Below are 21589 nucleotides of genomic sequence, written 5' to 3'. Positions count from 1 at the left end.
ATGACGATGGAACACACAAATTGCGTCGCGATTCAATACATCGTCCTCCAGCCGAGTTGTCTCCGAGGTAGTATTGCTGCCCCGGGCACCTTTTGGTCGTTCTCCTATGAGTCTAGTTTTTCGAATCCGGCGCAAAACTGATAGTTAATTGTAACGTTCAGAGCCTCTTAATGACGATGGAACACACAAATTGCGACGCGATTCAATACATCGTCCTACAGCCGACTTGTCTCCAAGGGTCTAGTACTGCCTCGGCCACCTTATGGACGTTCTCCTGTGAGTCTAGTTTTTCGAATCCGACGCAAAACTGACAGTTAATAGTACCGTCCAGAGCGTGTTAAAGACGATGGGACACACAAATTGCGTCGCGACTCAATACATTGTCCTCCAGCCCAATGGTCTCAGAGGTACTATTGCTGCCCCGGGCACCTTTTGGTCGTTCTCCTATGAGTCTAGTTTATCGAATCCGGCGCAAAACTGACAGTTAATTGTAACGTTCAGAGCCTCTTAATGACGATGGAACACACAAATTGCGTCGCGATTCAATGCATCGTCCTCCAGCCGACTTTGCCTCCAAGGGTCTAGTGCTGCCTCGGGCACCTTATAGTCGTTCTTCTGTGAGTCTAGATTTTCGAATCCGACGCAAAACTGACAGTTAATTGTAAGTTTCAGAGCCTCTTAATGACGATGGAACACACAAATTGCGTCGCGATTCAATACATCGTCCTCCAGCCGACCTGTCTCCAAGGGTCTATAGCTGCCTCGGGCAGCTTATGGTCGTTCTCCTGTGAGTCTAGTTTTTCGAATCCGACGCAAAACTGACAGTGAGTTGTAACGTTCAGAGCCTGTTAATGACGATGGAACACACAAATTGCGTCGCGATGCAATACATCGTCCTTCATCCGACTTGTCTCCAAGGGTCTATTGCTGCCTCGGGCACCTTATGGTCGTTCTCCTGTGAGTCTAGTTTTTCGAATCCGACGCAAAACTGACAGTTAATTGTAATGTTCAGAGCCTGTTAATGACGATGGAACACACAAATTGCGTCGCGATTCAATACATCGTCCTCCAGCCGACTTGTCTCCAAGGGTCTATTGCTGTCTCGGGCACCTTATGGTCGTTCTCCTGTGAGTCTAGTTTTTCGAATGCGATGCAAAACTGACAGTTAATTGAAACGTTCAGAGCCTGTTAATGACGACGGAACACACAAATTGCGTCGCGATTCAATACATTGTCCTCCAGCCGAATTGTCTCCAAGGGTCTATAGCTGCCTCAGGCACCTTATGGTCGTTCTCCTGTGAGTCTAGTTTTTCGAATCCGACGCAAAACTGACAGTTAATTGTAACGTTCAGAGCCTCTTAATGACGATGGAACACACAAATTGCGTCGCGATTCAATACATCGTCCTCCAGCCGACTTGTCTCCAAGGGTCTAGTGCTGCCTCGGGCACCTTATGGTCGTTTTTCTGTGAGTCCAGGTTTTCGAATCCGACGTAAAACTGACAGTTAATTGTAAGGTTCAGAGCCTGTTAATGACGATGGAACACACAAATTGCGTCGCGATTCAATACATCGTCCTCCAGCCGACTTGTCTCCGAGGTAGTATTGCTGCCCCGGGCACCTTTTGGTCGTTCTCCTGTGAGTGTAGTTTTTCGAATCCGACGCAAAACTGACAGTTAATTGTAACGTTTAGAGCCTCTTAATGAAGATGAAACACACAAATTGCGTCGCGATTCAATGCATCGTCCTCCAGCCGAATTGTCTCCAAGGGTCTGGTGCTGCCTCGGGCACCTTGTGGTCGTTCTTCTGTGAGTCTAGATTTTCGAATCCGACGCAAAACTGACAGTTAATTGTAAGGTTCAGAGCCTCTTAATGATGATGGAACACACAAGTTGCGTCGCGAATCAATACATCGTCCTACAGCCGACTTGTCTCCAATTGTCTATAGCTGTCTCGGGCACCTTTTCGTCGTTCTCCTGTGACTTCAGTTTTTCGAATCCAACAAAACTGACAATTAATTGTAACGTTCAGAGCCTGTTAATGACGATGGAACACACAAATTGCTTCGCGATTCAATACATCGTCCTCCAGCCGACTTGTCTCCGAGGTAGTATTGCTGCTCCGGGCACCTTTTGGTCGTTCTCCTATGAGTCTAGTTTTTCGAATCCGGCGCAAAACTGACAGTTAAGTGTAACGTTCAGAGCCTGTTAATGACGATGGAACACACAAATTGCGTCGCCATTCAATACATCGTCCTCCAGCCGACCTGTCTCCAAGGGTCTATAGCTGCCTCGGGCAGCTTATGGTCGTTCTCCTGTGAGTCTAGATTTCGAATCCGACGCAAAACTGACAGTGAGTTGTAACGTTCAGAGCCTGTTAATGACGATGGAACACACAAATTGCGTCGCGATTCAATACATCGTCCTTCATCCGACTTGTCTCCAAGGGTCTATTGCTGCCTCAGGCACCTTATGGTCGTTCTCCTGTGAGTCTAGTTTTTCGAATCCGACGCAAAACTGACAGTTAATTGTAATGTTCAGAGCCTGTTAATGACGATGGAACACACAAATTGCGTCGCGATTCAATCCATCGTCCTCCAGCCGACTTGTCTCCGAGGGTCTAGTGCTGCCTCGGGCACCTTATGGTCGTTCTTCTGTGAGTCTAGATTTTCGAATCCGACGCAAAAATGACAGTTAATTGTACGTTTCAGAGCCTCTTAATGACGATGGAACACACAAATTGCGTCGCGATTCAATACATCGTCGTCCAGCCGACTTGTCTCCAAGGGTCTAGTGCTGCCTCGGGCACGTTATGGTCGTTCTTCTGTGAGTCCAGGTTTTCGAATCCGACGTAAAACTGACTGTAAGGTTCAGAGCCTGTTAATGACGATGGAACACACAAATTGCGTCGCGATTCAATACATCGTCCTTCATCCGACTTGTCTCCAAGGGTCTATTGCTGCCTCGGGCAGCTTATGGTCGTTCTCCTGTGAGTCTAGATTTCGAATCCGACGCAAAACTGACAGTGAGTTGTAACGTTCAGAGCCTGTTAATGACGATGGAACACACAAATTGCGTCGCGATTCAATACATCGTCCTTCATCCGACTTGTCTCCAAGGGTCTATTGCTGCCTCAGGCACCTTATGGTCGTTCTCCTGTGAGTCTAGTTTTTCGAATCCGACGCAAAACTGACAGTTAATTGTAATGTTCAGAGCCTGTTAATGACGATGGAACACACAAATTGCGTCGCGATTCAATACATCGTCCTCCAGCCGACTTGCCTCCGAGGTAGTATTGCTGCCCCGGGCACCTTTTGGTCGTTCTATGAGTCTAGTTTTTCGAATCCGGCGCAAAACTGACAGTTAATTCTAACGTTCAGAGCCTGTTAATGACGATGGAACACACAAATTGCGTCGCGATTCAATACATCGTCCTCCAGCCGAGTTGTCTCCGAGGTAGTATTGCTGCCCCGGGCACCTTTTGGTCGTTCTCCTATGAGTCTAGTTTTTCGAATCCGGCGCAAAACTGATAGTTAATTGTAACGTTCAGAGCCTCTTAATGACGATGGAACACACAAATTGCGTCGCGATTCAATACATCGTCCTACAGCCGACTTGTCTCCAAGGGTCTAGTACTGCCTCGGGCACCTTATGGACGTTCTCCTGTGAGTCTAGTTTTTCGAATCCGACGCAAAACTGACAGTTAATTGTACCGTCCAGAGCGTGTTAAAGACGATGGGACACACAAATTGCGTCGCGACTCAATACATTGTCCTCCAGCCCAATGGTCTCAGAGGTACTATTGCTGCCCCGGGCACCTTTTGGTCGTTCTCCTATGAGTCTAGTTTATCGAATCCGGCGCAAAACTGACAGTTAATTGTAACGTTCAGAGCCTCTTAATGACGATGGAACACAGAAATTGCGTCGCGATTCAATGCATCGTCCTCCAGCCGACTTTGCCTCCAAGGGTCTAGTGCTGCCTCGGGCACCTTATAGTCGTTCTTCTGTGAGTCTAGATTTTCGAATCCGTCGCAAAACTGACAGTTAATTGTAATGTTCAGAGCCTCTTAATGACGATGGAACACACAAGTTGCGTCGCGAATCAATACATCGTACTCCAGCCGAATTGTCTCCAAGGGTCTAGTGCTGCCTCGGGCACCTTATGGTCGTTCTCCTGTGAGTCTAGTTTTTCGAATGCGATGCAAAACTGACAGTTAATTGTAACGTTCAGAGCCTTTTAATGACGACGGAACACACAAATTGCGTCGCGATTCAATACATTGTCCTCCAGCCGACTTGTCTCCAAGGGTCTAGTGCTGCCTCGGGCACCTTATGGTCGTTCTTATGTGAGTCCAGATTTTCGAATCCGACGCAAAACTGACAGTTAATTGTAACGTTCAGAGCCTGTTAATGACGATGGAACACACAAATTGCGTCGCGATTCAATACATCGTCCTCCAGCCGACTTGTCTCCAAGGGTCTATTGCTGCCTCGGGCACCTTACGGTCGTTCTCCTGTGAGTCTAGTTTTTCGAATGCGATGCAAAACTGACAGTTAATTGTAACGTTCAGAGCCTGTTAATGACGATGGAACACACAAATTGCGTCGCGATTCAATACATCGTCCTACAGCCGACTTGTCTCCAATTGTCTATAGCTGCCTCGGGCACCTTATCGTCGTTCTCCTGTGAGTCCAGTTTTTCGAATCCAACACAACTGACTATTAATTGTAACGTTCAGAGCCTGTTAATGACGATGGAACACTCAAATTGCTTCGCGACTCAATACATCGTCCTCCAGCCGACTTGTCTCCGAGGTAATATTGCTGCCCCGGGCACCTTTTGGTCGTTCTCCTATGAGTCTAGTTTTTCGAATCCGGCGCAAAACTGACAGTCAATTGTAACGTTCAGAGCCTGTTAATGACGATGGAACACACAAATTGCGTCGCGATTCAATACATCGTCCTCCAGCCGACTTGTCTCCAAGGGTCTATTGCTGCCTCGGGCACCTTATGGTCGTTCTCCTGTGAGTCTAGTTTTTCGAATGCGATGCAAAACTGACAGTTAATTGTAACGTTCAGAGCCTTTTAATGACGACGGAACACACAAATTGCGTCGCGATTCAATACATTGTCCTCCAGCCGACTTGTCTCCAAGGGTCTAGTGCTGCATCGGGCACCTTATGGTCGTTCTTATGTGAGTCCAGATTTTCGAATCCGACGCAAAACTGACAGTTAATAGTAACGTTCAGAGCCTCTTAATGACGATGGAACACACAAATTGCGTCGCGATTCAATACATCGTCCTCCAGCCGACTTGTCTCCGAGGGTCTAGAGCTGCCTCGGGCACCTTATGGTCGTTCTCCTGTGAGTCTAGTTTTTCGAATCCGACGCAAAACTGACAGTGAGTTGTAACGTTCAGAGCCTGTTAATGACGATGGAAGACACAAATTGCGTCGCGATTCAATACATCGTCCTTCATCCGACTTGTCTCCAAGGGTCTATTGCTGCCTCGGGCACCTTATGGTCGTTCTCCTGTGAGTCTAGTTTTTCGAATCCGACGCAAAACTGACAGTTAATTGTAATGTTCAGAGCCTGTTAATGACGATGGAACACACAAATTGCGTCGCGATTCAATACATCGTCCTCCAGCCGACTTGTCTCCAAGGGTCTATTGCTGTCTCGGGCACCTTATGGTCGTTCTCCTGTGAGTCTAGTTTTTCGAATGCGATGCAAAACTGACAGTTAATTGTAACGTTCAGAGCCTGTTAATGACGACGGAACACACAAATTGCGTCGCGATTCAATACATTGTCCTCCAGCCGACTTGTCTCCAAGGGTCTATAGCTGCCTCGGGCACTTTGTGGTCGTTCTCCTGTGAGTCTAGTTTTTTGAATCCGACGCAAAACTGACAGTGAATTGTAACGTTCAGAGCTTGTTAATGACGATGGAACACACAAATTGCGTCGCGATTCAATACATCGTCCTCCAGCCGACTTGTCTCCGAGGTAGTATTGCTGCCCCGGGCACCTTTTGGTCGTTCTCCTCTGAGTGTAGTTTTTCGAATCCGACGCAAAACTGACAGTTAATTGTAACGTTTAGAGCCTCTTAATGAAGATGAAACACACAAATTGCGTCGCGATTCAATGCATCGTCCTCCAGCCGACTTGTCTCCAAGGGTCTGGTGCTGCCTCGGGCACCTTGTGGTCGTTCTTCTGTGAGTCTAGATTTTCGAATCCGACGCAAAACTGACAGTGAGTTGTAACGTTCAGAGCCTGTTAATGACGATGGAACACACAAATTGCGTCGCGAATCAATACATCGTCCTACAGCCGACTTGTCTCCAATTGTCTATAGCTGCCTCGGGCACCTTATCGTCGTTCTCCTGTGACTCCAGTTTTTCGAATCCAACAAAACTGACAATTAATTGTAACGTTCAGAGCCTGTTAATGACGATGGAACACACAAATTGCTTCGCGATTCAATACATCGTCCTCCAGCCGACTTGTCTCCGAGGTAGTATTGCTGCTCCGGGCACCTTTTGGTCGTTCTCCTATGAGTCTAGTTTTTCGAATCCGGCGCAAAACTGACAGTTAAGTGTAACGTTCAGAGCCTGTTAATGACGATGGAACACACAAATTGCGTCGCCATTCAATACATCGTCCTCCAGCCGACTTGTCTCCAAGGGTCTATTGCTGCGTCGCGCACCTTTTGGTCGTTCTCCTGTGAGTCTAGTTTTTCGAATGCGATGCAAAACTGACAGTTAATTGTAACGTTCAGAGCCTGTTAATGACGACAGAACACACAAATTGCGTCGCGATTCAATACATCGTGCTCCAGCCGACTTGTCTCCAAGGGTCTAGTGCTGCCTCGGGCACCTTATGGTCGTTCTTATGTGAGTCCAGATTTTCGAATCCGACGCAAAACTGACAGTTAATTGTAACTTTCAGAGCCTCTTAATGACGATGGAACACACAAATTGCGTCGTGATTCAATACATCGTCCTCCAGCCGACTTGTCTCCGAGGGTCTAGTGCTGCCTCGGGCACCTTATGGTCGTTCTTCAGTGAGTCTAGATTTTCGAATCCGACGCAAAAATGACAGTTAATTGTACGTTTCAGAGCCTCTTAATGACGATGGAACACACAAATTGCGTCGCGATTCAATACATCGTCCTCCAGCCCACCTGTCTCCAAGGGTCTATAGCTGCCTCGGGCAGCTTATGGTCGTTCTCCTGTGAGTCTAGTTTTTCGAATCCGACGCAAAACTGACAGTGAGTTGTAACGTTCAGAGCCTGTTAATGACGATGGAACACACAAATTGCGCCGCGATTCAATACATCGTCCTTCATCCGACTTGTCTCCAAGGGTCTATTGCTGCCTCGGGCACCTTATGGTCGTTCTCCTGTGAGTCTAGATTTTCGAATCCGACGCAAAACTGACAGTTAATTGTAATGTTCAGAGCCTGTTAATGACGATGGAACACACAAATTGCGTCGCGATTCAATATATCGTCCTCCAGCCGACTTGTCTCCAAGGGTCTATTGCTGTCTCGGGCACCTTATGGTCGTTCTCCTGTGAGTCTAGTTTTTCGAATGCGATGCAAAAGTGACAGTTCATTATAACGTTCAGAGCCTGTTAATGACGACGGAACACACAAATTGCGTCGCGATTCAATACATTGTCCTCCAGCCGAATTGTCTCCAAGGGTGTATAGCTGCCTCAGGCACCTTATGGTCGTTCACCTGTGAGTCTAGTTTTTCGAATCCGACGCAAAACTAACAGTTAATTGTAACGTTCAGAGCCTCTTAATGACGATGGAACACACAAATTGCGTCGCGATTCAATACATCGTCCTCCAGCCGACTTGTCTCCGAGGGTCTAGTGCTGCCTCGGGCGCCTTATGGTCGTTCTTCTGTGAGTCTAGATTTTCGATTCCGACGCAAAACTGACAGTTAATTGTAATGTTCAGAGCCTCTTAATGACGATGGAACACACAAGTTGCGTCGCGAATCAATACATCGTCCTCCAGCAGAATTGTCTCCAAGGGTCTAGTGCTGCCTCGGGCACCTTATGGTCGTTCTCCTGTGAGTCTAGTTTTTCGAATCTGGCGCAAAACTGACAGTTAATTGTAACGTTCAGAGCCTGTTAATGACGATGGAACACACAAATTGCGTCGCGATTCAATACATCGTTCTTCAGCCGACTTGTCTCCAATTGTCTATAGCTGCCTCGGGCACCTTATCGTCGTTCTCCTGTGAGTCCAGTTTTTCGAATCCAAAAAAACTGACAATTAATTGTAACGTTCAGAGCCTGTTAATGACGATGGAACACACAAATTCCTTTGCGACTCAATACATCGTCCTCCAGCCGACTTGTCTCCGAGGTAATTTTGCTGCCCCGGGCACCTTTTGGTCGTTCTCCTATGAGTCTAGTTTTTCGAATCCGGCGCAAAACTGACAGTTAATTGTAACGTTCAGAGCCTGTTAATGACGATGGAACACACAAATTGCGTCGCGATTCAATACATCGTCCTACAGCCGACTTGTCTCCGAGGGTCTAGTGCTGCCTCGGGCACCTTATGGTCGTTCTTCTGTGAGTCTAGATTTTCGAATCCGACGCAAAACTGACAGTTAAGTGTAAGTTTCAGAGCCTCTAAATGACGATGGAATACACAAAATTGCGTCGCGATTCATTACATCGTCCTCCAGCCGACCTGTCTCCAAGGCTCTATAGCTGCCTCGGGCACATTATGGTCGTTCTCCTGTGAGTCTAGTTTTTCGAATCCGACGCAAAACTGACAGTTAATTGTAATGTTCAGAGCCTGTTAATGACGATGGAACACACAAATTGCGTCGCGATTCAATACATCGTCCTCCAGCTGACTTGTCTCCAAGGGTCTAGTGCTGCCTCGGGCACCTTATGGTCGTTCTTCTGTGAGTCCAGGTTTTCGAATCCGACGTAAAACTGAAAGTTAATTGTAAGGTTCAGAGCCTGTTAATGACGATGGAACACACAAATTGCGTCGCGATTCAATACATCGTCCTCCAGCCGAATTGTCTCCGAGGTAGTATTGCTGCCCCGGGCACCTTTTGGTCGTTCTCCTATGAGTCTAGTTTTTCGAATCCGGCGCAAAACTGACAGTTAATTCTAACGTTCAGAGCCTGTTAATGACGATGGAACACACAAATTGCGTCGCGATTCAATACATCGTCCTCCAGCCGAGTTGTCTCCGAGGTAGTATTGCTGCCCCGGGCACCTTTTGGTCGTTCTCCTATGAGTCTAGTTTTTCGAATCCGGCGCAAAACTGATAGTTAATTGTAACGTTCAGAGCCTCTTAATGACGATGGAACACACAAATTGCGTCGCGATTCAATACATCGTCCTACAGCCGACTTGTCTCCAAGGGTCTAGTACTGCCTCGGGCACCTTATGGTCGTTCTCCTGTGAGTCTAGATTTTCATATCCGACGCAAAACTGACAGTGAATTGTAACGTTCAGAGCCCCTTAATGATGATGGAATTGCGTCGCGATTTAATACATCGTCCTCCAGCAGAACTGTCTCCAAGGGTCTATTGCTGCCTCGGGCACCTTATGGACGTTCTCCTGTGAGTCAAGATTTTCGAATCCGACGCAAAACTGACAGTTGATTGTACCGTCCAGAGCGTGTTAAAGACGATGGGACACACAAATTGCGTCGCGACTCAATACATTGTCCTTCAGCCCACTTGTCTCAGAGGTACTATTGCTGCTCCGGGCACCTTTTGGTCGTTCTCCTATGAGTCTAGTTTATCGAATCCGGCGCAAAACTGACAGTTAATTGTAACGTTCAGAGCCTCTTAATGACGATGGAACACAGAAATTGCGTCGCGATTCAATGCATCGTCCTCCAGCCGACTTGCCTCCAAGGGTCTAGTGCTGCCTCGGGCACCTAATAGTCGTTCTTCTGTGAGTCTAGATTTTCGAATCCGTCGCAAAACTGACAGTTAATTGTAATGTTCAGAGCCTCTTAATGACGATGGAACACACAAGTTGCGTCGCGAATCAATACATCGTCCTCCAGCCGAATTGTCTCCAAGGGTGTAGTGCTGCCTCGGGCACCTTATGGTCGTTCTCCTGTGAGTCTAGTTTTTCGAATCCGGCGCAAAACTGACAGTTAATTGTAACGTTCAGAGCCTGTTAATGACGATGGAACACACAAATTGCGTCGCGATTCTATACATCGTCCTACAGCCGACTTGTCTCCAATTGTCTATAGCTGCCTCGGGCACCGTATCGTCGTTCTCCTGTGAGTCCAGTTTTTCGAATCCAACAAAACTGACAATTAATTGTAACGTTCAGAGCCTGTTAATGACGATGGAACACACAAATTGCTTCGCGACTCAATACATCGTCCTCCAGCCGACTTGTCTCCGAGGTAATATTGCTGCCCCGGGCACCTTTTGGTCGTTCTCCTGTGAGTCTAGTTTTTCGAATCCGACGCAAAACTGACAGTTAATTGTAACGTTCAGAGCCTCTTAATGACGATGGAACACACAAATTGCGTCGCGATTCAATACATCGTCCTCCAGCCGACTTGTCTCCGAGGGTCTAGTGCTGCCTCGGGCACCTTATGGTCGTTCTTCTGTGAGTCTAGATTTTCGAATCCGACGCAAAACTGACAGTTAATTGTAAGTTTCAGAGCCTCTTAATCACGATGGAACACACAAAATTGCGTCGTGATCAATACATCGTCCTCCAGCCGACCTGTCTCCAAGGGTCTATAGCTGCCTCGGGCACCTTATGGTCGTTCTCCTGTGAGTCTAATTTTTCGAATCCGACGCAAAACTGACAGTGAATTGTAACGTTCAGAGCCTGTTAATGACGATGGAACACACAAATTGGGTCGCGATTCAATACATCGTCCTTCATCCGACTTGTCTCCAAGGGTCTATTGCTGCGTAGGGCACCTTATGGTCGTGCTCCTGTGAGACTAGTTTTTCGAATCCGACGCAAAACTGACAGTTAATTGTAATGTTCAGAGCCTGTTAATGACGATGGAACACACAAATTTCGTCGCGATTCAATACATCGTCCTCCAGCCGACTTGTCTCCAAGGGTCTAGTGCTGCCTCGGGCACCTTATGGTCGTTCTTCTGTGAGTCCAGGTTTTCGAATCCGACGTAAAACTGACAGTTAATTGTAAGGTTCAGAGCCTGTTAATGACGATGGAACACACAAATTGCGTCGCGATTCAATACATCGTCCTCCAGCCGACTTGTCTCCGAGGTAGTATTGCTGCCCCGGGCACCTTTTGGTCGTTGTCCTGTGAGTGTAGTTTTTCGAATCCGACGCAAAACTGACAGTTAATTGTAACGTTCAGAGCCTCTTAATGAAGATGGAACACACAAATTGCGTCGCGATTCAATGCATCGTCCTCCAGCGGACTTGTCTCCAAGGGTCTGGTGCTGCCTCGGGCACCTTGTGGTCGTTCTTCTGTGAGTCTAGATTTTCGAATCCGACGCAAAAATGACAGTTAATTGTAAGTTTCAGAGCCTCTTAATGACGATGGAACACACAAATTGCGTCGCGATTCAATACATCGTGCTCCAGCCGACTTGTCTCCAAGGGTCTAGTGCTGCCTCGGGCACCTTATGGTCCTTCTTATGTGAGTCCAGATTTTCGAATCCGACGCAAAACTGACAGTTAATTGTAACTTTCAGAGCCTCTTAATGACGATGGAACACACAAATTGCGTCGCGATTCAATAGATCGTCCTCCAGCCGACTTGTCTCCGAGGTAGTATTGCTGCTCCGGGCACCTTTTGGTCGTTCTCCTATGAGTCTAATTTATCGAATCCGGCGCAAAACTGACAGTTAATTGTAACGTTCAGAGCCTGTTAATGACGATGGAACACACAAATTGCGTCGCGATTCAATACATCGTCCTCCAGGCGACTTGTCTCCAAGGGTCTATTGCTGCGTCGGGCACCTTATGGTCGTTCTCCTGTGAGTCTAGTTTTTCGAATGCGATGCAAAACTGACAGTTAATTGTAACGTTCAGAGCCTGTTAATGACGACGGAACACACAAATTGCGTCGCGATTCAATACATCGTGCTCCAGCCGACTTGTCTCCAAGGGTCTAGTGCTGCCTCGGGCACCTTATGGTCGTTCTTATGTGAGTCCAGATTTTCGAATCCGACGCAAAACTGACAGTTAATTGTAACTTTCAGAGCCTCTTAATGACGATGGAACACACAAATTGCGTCGCGATTCAATACATCGTCCTCCATCCGACTTGTCTCCGAGGTCTAGTGCTGCCTCGGGCACCTTATGGTCGTTCTTCTGTGAGTCTAGATTTTCGAATCCGACGCAAAAATGACAGTTAATTGAAAGTTTCAGAGCCTCTTAATGACGATGGAACACACAAATTGCGTCGTGGTTCAATACATCGTCCTCCAGCCGACTTGTCTCCAAGTGTCTATTGCTGTCTCGGGCACCTTATGGTCGTTCTCCCGTGAGTCTAGTTTTTCGAATGCGATGCAAAACTGTTAGTTAATTGTAACGTTCAGAGCCTGTTAATGACGACGGAACACACAAATTTCGTCGCGATTCAATACATTGTCCTCCAGCCGAATTGTCTCCAAGGGTCTATAGCTGCCTCAGGCACCTTATTGTCGTTCTCCTGTGAGTCTAGTTTTTGGAATCCGACGCAAAACTGACAGTTAATTGTAAGTTGCAGAGCCTCTTAATGACGATGGAACACACAAAATTGCGTCGCGATTCAATACATCGTCCTGCAGCCGACCTGTCTCCAGGAGTCTATAGCTGCCTCGGGCACCTTATGGTCGTTTTCCTGTGAGTCTAGTTTTTCGAATCCGACGCAAAACTGACAGTGAATTGTAACGTTCAGAGCCTGTTAATGACGATGGAACACACAAATTGCGTCGCGATTCAATGCATCGTCCTCCAGCCGACTTGTCTCCAAGGGTCTGGTGCTGCCTCGGGCACCTTGTGGTCGTTCTTCTGTGAGTCTAGATTTTCGAATCCGACGCAAAACTGACAGTTAATTGTAAGGTTCAGAGCCTCTTAATGATGATGGAACACACAAGTTGCGTCGCGAATCAATACATCGTCCTACAGCCGACTTGTCTCCAATTGTCTATAGCTGCCTCGGGCACCTTATCGTCGTTCTCCTGTGAGTCCAGTTTTTCGAATCCAACAAAACTGACAATTAATTGTAACGTTCAGAGCCTGTTAATGACGATGGAACACACAAATTGCTTCGCGATTCAATACATCGTCCTCCAGCCGACTTGTCTCCGAGGTAGTATTGCTGCTCCGGGCACCTTTTGGTCGTTCTTCTATGAGTCTACTTTTTCGAATCCGGCGCAAAACTGACAGTTAATTGTAACGTTCAGAGCCTGTTAATGACGACGGAACACACAAATTGCGTCGCGATTCAATACATCGTCCTACAGCCGACTTGTCTCCGAGGGTCTAGTGCTGCCTCGGGCACCTTATGGTCGTTCTTCTGTGAGTCTAGATTTTCGAATCCGACGCAAAACTGACAGTTAATTGTAAGTTTCAGAGCCTCTAAATGACGATGGAATACACAAAATTGCGTCGCGATTCAATACATCGTCCTCCAGCCGACCTGTCTCCAAGGCTCTATAGCTGCCTCGGGCACATTATGGTCTTTCTCCTGTGAGTCTAGTTTTTCGAATCCGACGCAAAACTGACAGTTAATTGTAATGTTCAGAGCCTGTTAATGACGATGGAACACACAAATTGCGTCGCGATTCAATACATCGTCCTCCAGCTGACTTGTCTCCAAGGGTCTAGTGCTGCCTCGGGCACCTTATGGTCGTTCTTCTGTGAGTCCAGGTTTTCGAATCCGACGTAAAACTGACAGTTAATTGTAAGGTTCAGAGCCTGTTAATGACGATGGAACACACAAATTGCTTCGCGATTCAATACATCGTCCTCCAGCCGAATTGTCTCCGAGGTGGTATTGCTGCCCCGGGCACCTTTTGGTCGTTCTCCTATGAGTCTAGTTTTTCGAATCCGGCGCAAAACTGACAGTTAATTCTAACGTTCAGAGCCTGTTAATGACGATGGAACACACAAATTGCGTCGCGATTGAATACATCGTCCTCCAGCCGAGTTGTCTCCGAGGTAGTATTGCTGCCCCGGGCACCTTTTGGTCGTTCTCCTATGAGTCTAGTTTTTCGAATCCGGCGCAAAACTGATAGTTAATTGTAACGTTCAGAGCCTCTTAATGACGATGGAACACACAAATTGCGTCGCGATTCAATACATCGTCCTACAGCCGACTTGTCTCCAAGGGTCTAGTACTGCCTCGGGCACCTTATGGTCGTTCTCCTGTGAGTCTAGATTTTCATATCCGTCGCAAAACTGACAGTGAATTGTAACGTTCAGAGCCCCTTAATGATGATGGAATTGCGTCGCGATTTAATACATCGTCCTCCAGCAGAACTGTCTCCAAGGGTCTATTGCTGCCTCGGGCACCTTATGGACGTTCTCCTGTGAGTCAAGATTTTCGAATCCGACGCAAAACTGACAGTTGATTGTACCGTCCAGAGCGTGTTAAAGACGATGGGACACACAAATTGCGTCGCGACTCAATACATTGTCCTTCAGCCCACTTGTCTCAGAGGTACTATTGCTGCCCCGGGCACCTTTTGGTCGTTCTCCTATGAGTCTAGTTTATCGAATCCGGCGCAAAACTGACAGTTAATTGTAACGTTCAGAGCCTGTTACTGACGATGGAACACACAAATTGCGTCGCGATTCAATACATCGTCCTCCAGCCGACTTGTCTCCAAGGGTCTATTGCTGCGTCGGGCACCTTTTGGTCGTTCTCCTGTGAGTATAGTTTTTCGAATGCGAAGCAAAACAGAAAGTTAATTGTAACGTTCAGAGCCTGTTAATGACGACGGAACACACAAATTGCGTCGCGATTCAATACATCGTGCTCCAGCCGACTTTTCTCCAAGGGTCTAGTGCTGCCTCGGGCACCTTATGGTCGTTCTTATGTGAGTCCTGATTTTCGAATCCGACGCAAAACTGACAGTTAATTGTAACTTTCAGAGTCTCTTAATGACGATAGAACACACAAATTGCGTCGTGATTCAATACATCGTCCTCCAGCCGACTTGTCTCCGAGGGTCTAGTGCTGCCTCGGGCACCTTATGGTCGTTCTTCTGTGAGTCTAGATTTTCGAATCCGACGCAAAAATGACAGTTAATTGTAAGTTTCAGCGCCTCTTAATGACGATGGAACACACAAATTGCGTCGCGATTCAATACATCGTCCTCCAGCCGACTTGTCTCCGAGGGTCTAGTGCTGCCTCGGGCACCTTATGGTCGTTCTTCTGTGAGTCTAGATTTTCGAATCCGACGCAAAACTGACAGTTAATTGTAATGTTCAGAGCCTGTTAATGACGATGGAACACACAAATTTCGTCGCGATTCAATACATCGTCCTCCAGCCGACTTGTCTCCAAGGGTCTAGTGCTGCCTCGGGCACCTTATGGTCGTTCTTCTGTGAGTCCAGGTTTTCGAATCCGACGTAAAACTGACAGTTAATTGTAAGGTTCAGAGCCTGTTAATGACGATGGAACACACAAATTGCGTCGCGATTCAATACATCGTCCTCCAGCCGACTTGTCTCCGAGGTAGTATTGCTGCCCCGGGCACCTTTTGGTCGTTGTCCTGTGAGTGTAGTTTTTCGAATCCGACGCAAAACTGACAGTTAATTGTAACGTTCAGAGCCTCTTAATGAAGATGGAACACACAAATTGCGTCGCGATTCAATGCATCGTCCTCCAGCGGACTTGTCTCCAAGGGTCTGGTGCTGCCTCGGGCACCTTGTGGTCGTTCTTCTGTGAGTCTAGATTTTCGAATCCGACGCAAAAATGACAGTTAATTGTAAGTTTCAGAGCCTCTTAATGAAGATGGAACACACAAATTGCGTCGCGATTCAATACATCGTGCTCCAGCCGACTTGTCTCCAAGGGTCTAGTGCTGCCTCGGGCACCTTATGGTCGTTCTTATGTGAGTCCAGATTTTCGAATCCGACGCAAAACTGACAGTTAATTGTAACTTTCAGAGCCTCTTAATGACGATGGAACACACAAATTGCGTCGCGATTCAATACATCGTCCTCCAGCCGACTTGTCTCCGAGGTAGTATTGCTGCTCCGGGCACCTTTTGGTCGTTCTCCTATGAGTCTAATTTTTCGAATCCGGCGCAAAACTGACAGTTAATTGTAACGTTCAGAGCCTGTTAATGACGATGGAACACACAAATTGCGTCGCGATTCAATACATCGTCCTCCAGCCGACTTGTCTCCAATTGTCTATAGCTGCCTCGGGCACCGTATCGTCGTTCTCCTGTGAGTCCAGTTTTTCGAATCCAACAAAACTGACAATTAATTGTAACGTTCAGAGCCTGTTAATGACGATGGAACACACAAATTGCTTCGCGACTCAATACATCGTCCTCCAGCCGACTTGTCTCCGAGGTAATATTGCTGCCCCGGGCACCTTTTGGTCGTTCTCCTGTGAGTCTAGTTTTTCGAATCCGACGCAAAACTGACAGTTAATTGTAACGTTCAGAGCCTCTTAATGACGATGGAACACACAAGTTGCGTCGCGATTCAATACATCGTCCTACAGCCGACTTGTCTCCAATTGTCTATAGCTGCCTCGGGCACCGTATCGTCGTTCTCCTGTGAGTCCAGTTTTTCGAATCCAACAAAACTGACAATTAATTGTAACGTTCAGAGCCTGTTAATGACGATGGAACACACAAATTGCTTCGCGACTCAATACATCGTCCTCCAGCCGACTTGTCTCCGAGGTAATATTGCTGCCCCGGGCCCCTTTTGGTCGTTCTCCTGTGAGTCTAGTTTTTCGAATCCGACGCAAAACTGACAGTTAATTGTAACGTTCAGAGCCTCTTAATGACGATGGAACACACAAATTGCGTCGCGATTCAATACATCGTCCTCCAGCCGACTTGTCTCCGAGGGTCTAGTGCTGCCTCGGGCACCTTATGGTCGTTCTTCTGTGAGTCTAGATTTTCGAATCCGACGCAAAACTGACAGTTAATTGTAATGTTCAGAGCCTGTTAATGACGATGGAACACACAAATTTCGTCGCGATTCAATACATCGTCCTCCAGCCGACTTGTCTCCAAGGGTCTAGTGCTGCCTCGGGCACCTTATGGTCGTTCTTCTGTGAGTCCAGGTTTTCGAATCCGACGTAAAACTGACAGTTAATTGTAAGGTTCAGAGCCTGTTAATGACGATGGAACACACAAATTGCGTCGCGATTCAATACATCGTCCTCCAGCCGACTTGTCTCCGAGGTAGTATTGCTGCCCCGGGCACCTTTTGGTCGTTGTCCTGTGAGTGTAGTTTTTCGAATCCGACGCAAAACTGACAGTTAATTGTAACGTTCAGAGCCTCTTAATGAAGATGGAACACACAAATTGCGTCGCGATTCAATGCATCGTCCTCCAGCGGACTTGTCTCCAAGGGTCTGGTGCTGCCTCGGGCACCTTGTGGTCGTTCTTCTGTGAGTCTAGATTTCGAATCCGACGCAAAAATGACAGTTAATTGTAAGTTTCAGAGCCTCTTAATGACGATGGAACACACAAATTGCGTCGCGATTCAATACATCGTGCTCCAGCCGACTTGTCTCCAAGGGTCTAGTGCTGCCTCGGGCACCTTATGGTCGTTCTTATGTGAGTCCAGATTTTCGAATCCGACGCAAAACTGACAGTTAATTGTAACTTTCAGAGCCTCTTAATGACGATGGAACACACAAATTGCGTCGCGATTCAATACATCGTCCTCCAGCCGACTTGTCTCCGAGGTAGTATTGCTGCTCCGGGCACCTTTTGGTCGTTCTCCTATGAGTCTAATTTTTCGAATCCGGCGCAAAACTGACAGTTAATTGTAACGTTCAGAGCCTGTTAATGACGATGGAACACACAAATTGCGTCGCGATTCAATACATCGTCCTCCAGCCGACTTGTCTCCAAGGGTCTATTGCTGCGTCGGGCACCTTATGGTCGTTCTCCTGTGAGTCTAGTTTTTCGAATGCGATGCAAAACTGACAGTTAATTGTAACGTTCAGAGCCTGTTAATGACGACGGAACACACAAATTGCGTCGCGATTCAATACATCGTGCTCCAGCCGACTTGTCTCCAAGGGTCTAGTGCTGCCTCGGGCACCTTATGGTCGTTCTTATGTGAGTCCAGATTTTCGAATCCGACGCAAAACTGACAGTTAATTGTAACTTTCAGAGCCTCTTAATGACGATGGAACACACAAATTGCGTCGCGATTCAATACATCGTCCTCCATCCGACTTGTCTCCGAGGTCTAGTGCTGCCTCGGGCACCTTATGGTCGTTCTTCTGTGAGTCTAGATTTTCGAATCCGACGCAAAAATGACAGTTAATTGAAAGTTTCAGAGCCTCTTAATGACGATGGAACACACAAATTGCGTCGTGGTTCAATACATCGTCCTCCAGCCGACTTGTCTCCAAGTGTCTATTGCTGTCTCGGGCACCTTATGGTCGTTCTCCTGTGAGTCTAGTTTTTCGAATGCGATGCAAAACTGTTAGTTAATTGTAACGTTCAGAGCCTGTTAATGACGACGGAACACACAAATTTCGTCGCGATTCAATACATTGTCCTCCAGCCGAATTGTCTCCAAGGGTCTATAGCTGCCTCAGGCACCTTATGGTCGTTCTCCTGTGAGTCTAGTTTTTGGAATCCGACGCAAAACTGACAGTTAATTGTTACGTTCAGAGCCTCTTAATGACGATGGAACACACAAATTGCGTCGCGATTCAATACATCGTCCTCCAGCCGACTTGTCTCCGAGGGTCTAGTGCTGCCTCGGGCACCTTATGGTCGTTCTTCTGTGAGTCTAGATTTTCGAATCCGACGCAAAACTGACAGTTAATTGTAAGTTGCAGAGCCTCTTAATGACGATGGAACACACAAAATTGCGTCGCGATTCAATACATCGTCCTGCAGCCGACCTGTCTCCAAGAGTCTATAGCTGCCTAGGGCACCTTATGGTCGTTTTCCTGTGAGTCTAGTTTTTCGAATCCGACGCAAAACTGACAGTGAATTGTAACGTTCAGAGCCTGTTAATGACGATGGAACACACAAATTGCGTCGCGATTCAATACATCGTCCTCCAGCCGACTTGTCTCCAAGGGTCTAGTGCTGCCTCGCGCACCTTATGGTCGTTCTTCTGTGAGTCCAGGTTTTCGAATCCGACGTAAAACTGACAGTTAATTGTAAGGTTCAGAGCCTGTTAATGACGATGGAACACACAAATTGCGTCGCGATTCAATACATGGTCCTCCAGCCGACTTGTCTCCGAGGTAGTATTGCTGCCCCGGGCACCTTTTGGTCGTTCTCCTGTGAGTGTAGTTTTTCGAATCCGACGCAAAACTGACAGTTAATTGTAACGTTCAGAGCCTCTTAATGAAGATGGAACACACAAATTGCGTCGCGATTCAATGCATCGTCCTCCAGCCGACTTGTCTCCAAGGGTCTGGTGCTGCCTCGGGCACCTTGTGGTCGTTCTTCTGTGAGTCTAGATTTTCGAATCCGACGCAAAACTGACAGTTAATTGTAAGGTTCAGAGCCTCTTAATGATGATGGAACACACAAGTTGCGTCGCGAATCAATACATCGTCCTACAGCCGACTTGTCTCCAATTGTCTATAGCTGCCTCGGGCACCTTATCGTCGTTCTCCTGTGAGTCCAGTTTTTCGAATCCAACAAAACTGACAATTAATTGTAACGTTCAGAGCCTGTTAATGACGATGGAACACACAAATTGCTTCGCGATTCAATACATCGTCCTCCAGCCGACTTGTCTCCGAGGTAGTATTGCTGCTCCGGGCACCTTTTGGTCGTTCTTCTATGAGTCTACTTTTTCGAATCCGGCGCAAAACTGACAGTTAATTGTAACGTTCAGAGCCTGTTACTGACGATGGAACACACAAATTGCGTCGCGATTCAATACATCGTCCTCCAGCCGACTTGTCTCCAAGGGTCTATTGCTGCGTCGGGCACCTTTTGGTCGTTCTCCTGTGAGTATAGTTTTTCGAATGCGAAGCAAAACAGAAAGTTAATTGTAACGTTCAGAGCCTGTTAATGACGACGGAACACACAAATTGCGTCGCGATTCAATACATCGTGCTCCAGCCGACTTTTCTCCAAGGGTCTAGTGCTGCCTCGGGCACCTTATGGTCGTTCTTATGTGAGTCCTGATTTTCGAATCCGACGCAAAACTGACAGTTAATTGTAACTTTCAGAGTCTCTTAATGACGATAGAACACACAAATTGCGTCGTGATTCAATACATCGTCCTCCAGCCGACTTGTCTCCGAGGGTCTAGTGCTGCCTCGGGCACCTTATGGTCGTTCTTCTGTGAGTCTAGATTTTCGAATCCGACGCAAAAATGACAGTTAATTGTAAGTTTCAGAGCCTCTTAATGACGATGGAACACACAAATTGCGTCGCGATTCAATACATCGTCCTCCAGCCGACCTGTCTCCAAGGGTCTATAGCTGCCTCGGGCAGCTTATGGTCGTTCTCCTGTGAGTCTAGATTTCGAATCCGACGCAAAACTGACAGTGAGTTGTAACGTTCAGAGCCTCTTAATGACGATGGAACACACAAATTGCGTCGCGATTCAATACATCGTCCTTCATCCGACTTGTCTCCAAGGGTCTATTGCTGCCTCGGGCACCTTATGGTCGTTCTCCAGTGAGTCTAGTTTTTCGAATCCGACGCAAAACTGACAGTTAATTGAAATGTTCAGAGCCTGTTAATGACGATGGAACACACAAATTGCGTCGCGATTCAATACATCGTCCTCCAGCCGACTTGTCTCCGAGGGTCTAGTGCTGCCTCGGGCACCTTATGGTCGTTCTTCTGAAAGTCTAGATTTTCGAATCCGACGCAAAAATGACAGTTAATTGTAAGTTTCAGAGCCTCTTAATGACGATGGAACACACAAATTGCGTCGCGATCAATACATCCTCCTCCAGCCGACCTGTCTCCAAGGGTCTACAGCTGCCTCGGGCAGCTTATGGTCGTTCTCCTGTGAGTCTAGTTTTTCGAATCCGACGCAAAACTGACAGTTAATTGTAATGTTCAGAGCCTGTTAATGACGATGGAACACACAAATTGCGTCGCGATTCAATATATCGTCCTTCATCCGACTTGTTCCAAGGGTCTATTGCTGCCTCGGGCACCTTATGGTCGTTCTCCTGTGAGTCTAGTTTTTCGAATCCGACGCAAAACTGACAGTTAATTGTAATGTTCAGAGCCTGTTAATGACGATGGAACACACAAATTGCGTCGCGATTCAATATATCGTCCTCCAGCCGACTTGTCTCCAAGGGTCTATTGCTGTCTCGGGCACCTTATGGTCGTTCTCCTGTGAGTCTAGTTTTTCGAATCCGACGCAAAACTGACAGTGAGTTGTAACGTTCAGAGCCTGTTAATGACGATGGAACACACAAATTGCGTCGCGATTCAATACATCGTC

Source organism: Schistocerca nitens, chromosome 12, assembly GCF_023898315.1.
Source record: "Schistocerca nitens isolate TAMUIC-IGC-003100 chromosome 12, iqSchNite1.1, whole genome shotgun sequence".
NCBI classification, from domain to species: Eukaryota; Metazoa; Arthropoda; class Insecta; order Orthoptera; family Acrididae; genus Schistocerca; species Schistocerca nitens.
The sequence above is the reverse complement of the archived record's forward strand: the minus strand, read 5'-3'. Positions refer to the sequence as shown.